Source organism: Polyodon spathula, unplaced genomic scaffold, assembly GCF_017654505.1.
Source record: "Polyodon spathula isolate WHYD16114869_AA unplaced genomic scaffold, ASM1765450v1 scaffolds_2126, whole genome shotgun sequence".
In the NCBI taxonomy this organism is placed as follows: Eukaryota; Metazoa; Chordata; class Actinopteri; order Acipenseriformes; family Polyodontidae; genus Polyodon; species Polyodon spathula.
The window spans coordinates 1-6286 of NW_024473600.1; the positions used below are offsets into that span (position 1 = coordinate 1).

Genomic DNA, 6286 nt, shown 5'->3' on the forward strand with positions numbered 1-6286 from the left:
ACACACCTGAGCTTGTTAGCTAGACACACTGTGGGCTGATCAAGCTGCTAGTGAAACCTAGACTGGATCACACTTCTTCTATTTCATCAATAAGGGCTGGATATCCTGTCTATGGTATTAGGCAGCTAAGAACATTTACTGTATTCATTTCAATTGGACATTATTAACAGCAAGTATCAAAGTATAGATGTATTTTAATGAAGTTTAATGATTCCTGAAGTTTTGGAATGTGTCAAAGTTGTACTGAATTTTATTTTTTGATCATTTTCAAAGTTTGGTATATGGTATGTTTAATTACAGTATTTCATTATCTGAACTGTAGGTGTTACGGTTGCTGAATTTCATTTGTAAAGCTTTGTAATTGTATATGTTTAATGTGATAGAATAGGGTTATTGGCAGTTTATTGGCAGGGTTATAATCAGTGGTGATGAAGTTCTCCAACACCAATGTCACAATGAAAGCAGAAACACAAGTTACTTCATCAATAGAGAACATTTGAACACATCTTCATACAGCTCCTCACAGGGGGAAGAAAAACACCAGGTGCCACCAGCATACAAAACACAAACATATAAAATAAAGCAAACATTTAAAAAAACACAACCCTTCAAACGGAGCTTCTACGTGGTTGCATGGCTGAAAGAACAGGTACAGCATCGGAAGCAAAAGGTCCACAAACTTGTACGTCTGCAGTGATTATCTGCATGTATTACATTTAGTCTTTACCAATTTTCAGCCTCCAACCACATTCACAGCCTGCTTGAGAGCCTGACATAGATGGTCAATTTTGCTCAATACGCTTAAAGCAGAGTTAGGGTTAGGGTTAGGGGTTAGGGGTTAGGGTTAGGGTTAGGTTTAGATAGGAACTTTGTTTCCCTGAGAACCCTACACTTGGTTGGTTTTCCAGGGAAAGAAAGGTGCACGGGCCATCTGACTATTTTTAGATTTATTTTTCTGTTTTTTTGTTTCAAATCTCTTTTTCTAGTGTAGGTCTATCGTGGAGTTCCTAATGTTTAGGCCCAGTGGGAAAGCAGTTTGTAGTTTGTTGATCCAGTCTTTTTCTCTCCGTTTCCTTTCTCCGATTGTCCAGTTCTGGTTCCTCTCCAGCCCTGTAATTCTCAGAGATTCCAAGTTGTGTTGTAGAAAGTGTGCTACTAGAGGTGTTTGCGATTCTTTTTTGTGTTTGATATTATAGATGTGTTGTATTTGTCTTACTCAGATAGTGTTGCCTGTTTCTCCAATGTAAATAATTTTGCATGTATCGCATTGTATCGCATAGATGCAGTTACTGCTGTTTTGTGTAAAGGTTTGTGGAATGTTGTATGTGGTGCCTGTGGTTTTGCTCTGGAGTGTGGTAAGTTGTTTGAAGTGTCGTGGTGCTTTTGTTGGTTTGCGATTAAGTGGAGGCAGTTTACTGGACACTAAGTAGTTGTTCAAGTTTTTGTTTTTTCTGTAGGCTGAGATTACCTTGTGCCCTGTAAGAAGGTTGGTGTCTTGTAATTTGTTGGTTAGATTTTGCTTGACCTGTGAGTTAGCTGCAACACTAAAATGTGAGTAGGTAGTTATAAGTGGAATAATCTTTTTGTTGTCTGTAGGCTTTTGTTCTAGGAAGGTTTTCCTTATTCCTCTGAGGAAGGAACGGGAGTACCCCCTTTGCCTGAGTGCTGTGAATAAGATTTTGGTAGCTGCCTGGAAGTCAGTAGGTTGTGTGTAAATTCTGTGGAATCTGAGTAGCTGTGATTTGATTAAACCTCTAAAAGTGTGTTTAGGGTGGTAGCTTGTTTTGTGTAGTAAAGTGTGTGTGTCAGTTTCTTTAAAATATACTTTGGTGTCTAGCTGGTGTGTTTGTGAAAAATGTGTTCCTTTGTAAGTGGTCGTGTCTAGAAAGTTTACTTCGCTGCTATGTGTGGTGTATTTCACTTTGATGGACTGATGGTGTGTGTTAAGTAAAGAGATGACATTTTTAAATTACTCTATGCTGTGTATCCAAGTGCCCCAGATGTCATCTAGAATTTTTACCCCATGTCTGCCATTTTGGCTCAAATCCTCCATAGATTACAAAGGGGAGCCGGGTCCGTATCAGAGCCGCAATGGAGCGTTAAAGACTACATATATCAGGACGCCTCACTGCGCATGCTCGTCATTTTATGAACTACATTCTCTATCCTTAAAAACTACATTTATCAGGACGACTCACTGCGCATGCTCGTCATTTTATGAACTACATTCTCTAGCGCTAAAAACTACATTTATCAGGACGACTCACTGCGCATGCTCGTCATTTTATGAACTACATTCTCTACCGCTAAAAACTACATTTATCGGGACGACTCACTGCGCATGCTCGTCATTTTATGAACTACATTCTCTAGCGCTAAAAACTACATTTATCAGGACGACTCACTGCGCATGCTCGTCATTTTATGAACTACATTCTCTAGCGCTAAAAACTACATTTATCAGGACGACTCACTGCGCATGCTCGTCATTTTATGAACTACATTCTCTAGCGCTAAAAACTACATTTATCGGGACGACTCACTGCGCATGCTCGTCATTTTATGGACTACACTGCGGAAGCGCAGCGATTAGAACACTGAGCAGAAGATCGGAAGCGATAAGAACGTTGGGTAAGTCACAGAATAAAGCGCGTGTCGGGTGGGGGGTGCTGTTCAATTCTACGCACTCATCTGAAAAAGCGCATCATGAAATCAATACTAGCTTGTTAAATAGCAAGGAGACAGCTTTGAGACAGGCAGCATTGTTTGGGGTGCACAGCGAGTCCTGTAAGCACTACAGTAGCGATCTGGAAACAATAAGCAGTTGTTTCTGCTGTCAGGCAAGCTGATACGTTCAACTGTTGGAGATTCTTAACGAGTCTTCATTGGGAAAAGTCTGCGCAATTAACTTGAGGCGCGCACAGTTTAATCAGGCTGCAGTGACCTGCAGTAATCATGTTCTACTGGAAAACAGCAATTCCTTATTGAATGTTTGCTCCTGTGCATTCTTTAATATCCTAGCCGATATTAGAAGCTGGATGTCTCAGAATCTCTTGCAGTTAAATTCCGATGAGACAGAGTCTTACTTTTAGGCTCTAATCAACAGCTGGACTCGACAAATATTGATCTAGGCATGCTAAAATCAAATGTAAAATCTGAAGTGAAAAACCTGAGAGTTATTTTTGATTCTGCAGTTTCCTTTAAATCACATATAAAATACATTACTAGAGTGTCCTTCTGTCCTTTAAGAAACATTGCAAAAGTTATTCTTATCCTTGGATGATGCAACGAAATTAGGACGTGCTTTTATTTTGTCTATGTTAGATTACTGTAACGCTTTATTCTCTGGACTTACAAGTCATGCTTTATCACGCATACAGCTAGTGCAAAATGCTGCTGCTAGAATGCTAACTAGAACCAAACAAAAGGCTCGCATTACGCCTGTGCTGGCATCATTGCAATGGCTTCCTGTGCATTACAGAATTGCTTTTAAAATTGTATTACTAGTTTTTAAAGCACTGAATGGACTATCTCCACAATATTTAATTGATATCAGCCCGAACGCACTCTGAGATCTGCAGATGCTGGCCTCCAGTATATTCCGAGGGTGAATGGTAAGAGGATGGGATGAGGCTGCTTTCTGTTTTAATGCCCCGACACTCTGGAACTCCTTACCCCTCAGAGATTCACCTTCAATTGCAATCTTCAAATGTTGATTAAAAACATCCCTTTTTAATGTAGCTTCTCCATAACGTGTTTAAGTTTTATTCTGAGTTTTACTGTTGATTCTGTTTTTAATAACTGTTCTCTTTTCTTACTGTTTATTATTGGGTTTTTTTCTGTATGTAAAGCACTTTGGGGGTCACCTTTATGTAGGGGTGCAGGAAGTGAGAATGAGAGAGACAGCTGCAGTATCCCTTTGCTCTGTGCGCCTCCTCATACCGTGTGCTTTCCCCATAAAGCCCTTTGAAGCCATTTCTGTGTCTCAGCAGCACTAGCCTTGCTCACACACTCTTCTCAAAGGAGTTGGTTCTCAGAAGCTGCCTCGCTGAACGGCTGCCCGTTGTTTGTGTTGGGATCGGGCAAGTTAGTTTCAGTGTTGGTGCTCGCTCTCGCCTCTCTTGATTGATAAGATGAAGTGTGTGTGTGTGTGCGCGTTCTTGTCTGTGAGGATGACGATGTAATTTCAGTGTTTAATGCTCATCCCCTCAGAGTCTGTGTGTTCTTGTCTCTTGACAGGTCTGTGAGGTTGAGAAGGTCTCCACAGTCTGGAGTCTGGTCTCTGAGAAGCTCAACATACCTGTCAATCAACAGGGACTCCTCTACAAAGGCAAGGCGCTGGCAGGTAGGCTGCACAGCACAGCACAGCACTCAGGTAAAAAGCATGCATGTTGTTCTACATATATCTATAAACAGTAACACCGACAAAGAAAGTGTTTTCAATCGTTTATCATCTTTGAGTTGCATGAAGTTTTTAAATATGACTTTTAGTCTCTCCCCTCTGAGCACAGACTCTCACACTACTCCATCGGTCCCAAACACTGCTATATATAGACACACAGATACAGTACACACACACACACACTCTGAAATGCAGGTGCAGGCCAGCGTGTAGTTGTGACTCCGTGTCTCTCACTCTGCCTCTCTCAGGATTACGAGCAGAGCCTGCGCTTGTTGAGTCTGGATGATATGGAGCAGCTGGCGACCCACATGCTTCACCCTGAGGCTGTGGAGTGCATGGAGCTGTCCCTCCTGGACTGAGGAATACTGCTGCTGCCCGCTGCCTCCTCCCCCTCGCCCCTCGCCCCTCTTGTTTCTTAGTGCATCTGCCAGTGCTTCTCACCCACTGAGCAAGGCATTGAGCAGTGCCAGATCCTGTTTCACAATACTGCTATATATTTACTGACTATTCTTTAATTAGAACATTGTATATGTTTGGTAAGATAGACCACACGATACACCCTTTCTGAGCACATTTTCTACTTTTCTGTTTCAAAGGAGCCCAGTTTGGTGCAGGAGGATTGTGGGTAATGGAGTGTGTTTTTATTGGTCTGCAACCCCTGTATCGGCTTCCATTAGCATTGCTGGTAGAGGAGTGACTGGTTCACTTTAAAGCCTTTTTCTTAAATAAACGCAGACGTTTTGAAATATATACAGTGTGGATGTTTCCCTTCTTCACAGCACCATGCAGCATCCTGTCACACCAGCCTTGGAAGGGGATCTATACATATTTATTCACAGTAACCAGGCAATGATTGCAGCTGCAATACACACACTGTGTTGCTTGTATTTGCTGTCCTTCCTCTGAGGGGTTGCTTTCCAGGCTAATTGTCCATTTCCTCTGGAAAAAGAAAAGTCCAGTGTTCTCTTCTGCAGAGAAGAGGCATCCAGGTTCTTGCCCTGCTTTGCTCCCTAGCACCCGAGTGCTTGCTGAGACATTGATTTAACATTTCATCCACAGGATGGAACACAAGAAGCTGAAGTGACTTGCTCAGGGTCACATTGTGAGTCTGTTAGTGGGATATGAACCAGGGAACTTCTGGTTACAAACCTGGACTGGACCACACTGTCCTACCACTCCTTGTATTGACCCTGATATCCAAGGTATTTACCTCAGAGCCCTGCGTTTCATAATCCCTATCCTCTTCATTGGGATGAATCTCATATACAAGGTTAGAGTGATAGACTCTCACAAGCAGGCAGGTGGTGCAGTGGCTCTTTGCCTGGCATGCTGTGCTGTTCACCTTGGGGGACCTGGGTTCAAATCCAGGTGAGTTCTTCCTCTCTTTTTTTGAAAGACTTGCTTAATATCCTATATAAGGCATAAAAGGATTTGTGAATTGACCTTATATATAGTGTGAACCAGCCCTTTCCTGTGGGAGCTGGTGGTGCAGGGGGCTAATCCCACAGCCTCCTCTCCCTGAAGATGGTGGTTCAAATCTAGGTCCTGGAGGTGAGTAATGCTGTTGGTTGTAAGTCTGGGTGCTGGTTGTAAGCAATGATGCTGGTTGTAACTAATGATGTTGGTTGTGTTTCCACAGATGGTGGTGGTGGAGGAGGAAGAGGAGGGCAACCTGCCCAGAAGAGGAGGATGAAGAGGGGGCTTGGGCCCCCAGCCCTGGGGGGAGTGGAAGGTGGGGGTGTTAGTACTGGAGACAAGAAATGCTGGTTTTGAAGGCAAAGTTGTTTTTTTTTTTGAATCTCAGTTGCAAAAACAATTTTGCCTTCTTCTCTTCTCCCTCCATCAATTGTCTCCAATACTAACACCCCCACCTTCCACTCCCCC

General features: G+C 42.7%; 1 long non-coding RNA gene across 2 annotated transcripts; it reads left to right on the forward strand.

The window, feature by feature from the left end:
• Positions 1-2551: 2551 nt before the first annotated feature.
• Positions 2552-4787, forward strand: LOC121310427. 2 transcript variants are annotated; one of them, XR_005948796.1, is made up of 3 exons: positions 2552-2631; positions 4240-4375; positions 4651-4787. It is a non-coding gene; the product is annotated as an uncharacterized LOC121310427 (long non-coding RNA). The 2 variants fall into 2 exon arrangements; XR_005948797.1 differs by having other exon boundaries at positions 4240-4345.
• Positions 4788-6286: the final 1499 nt, after the last annotated feature.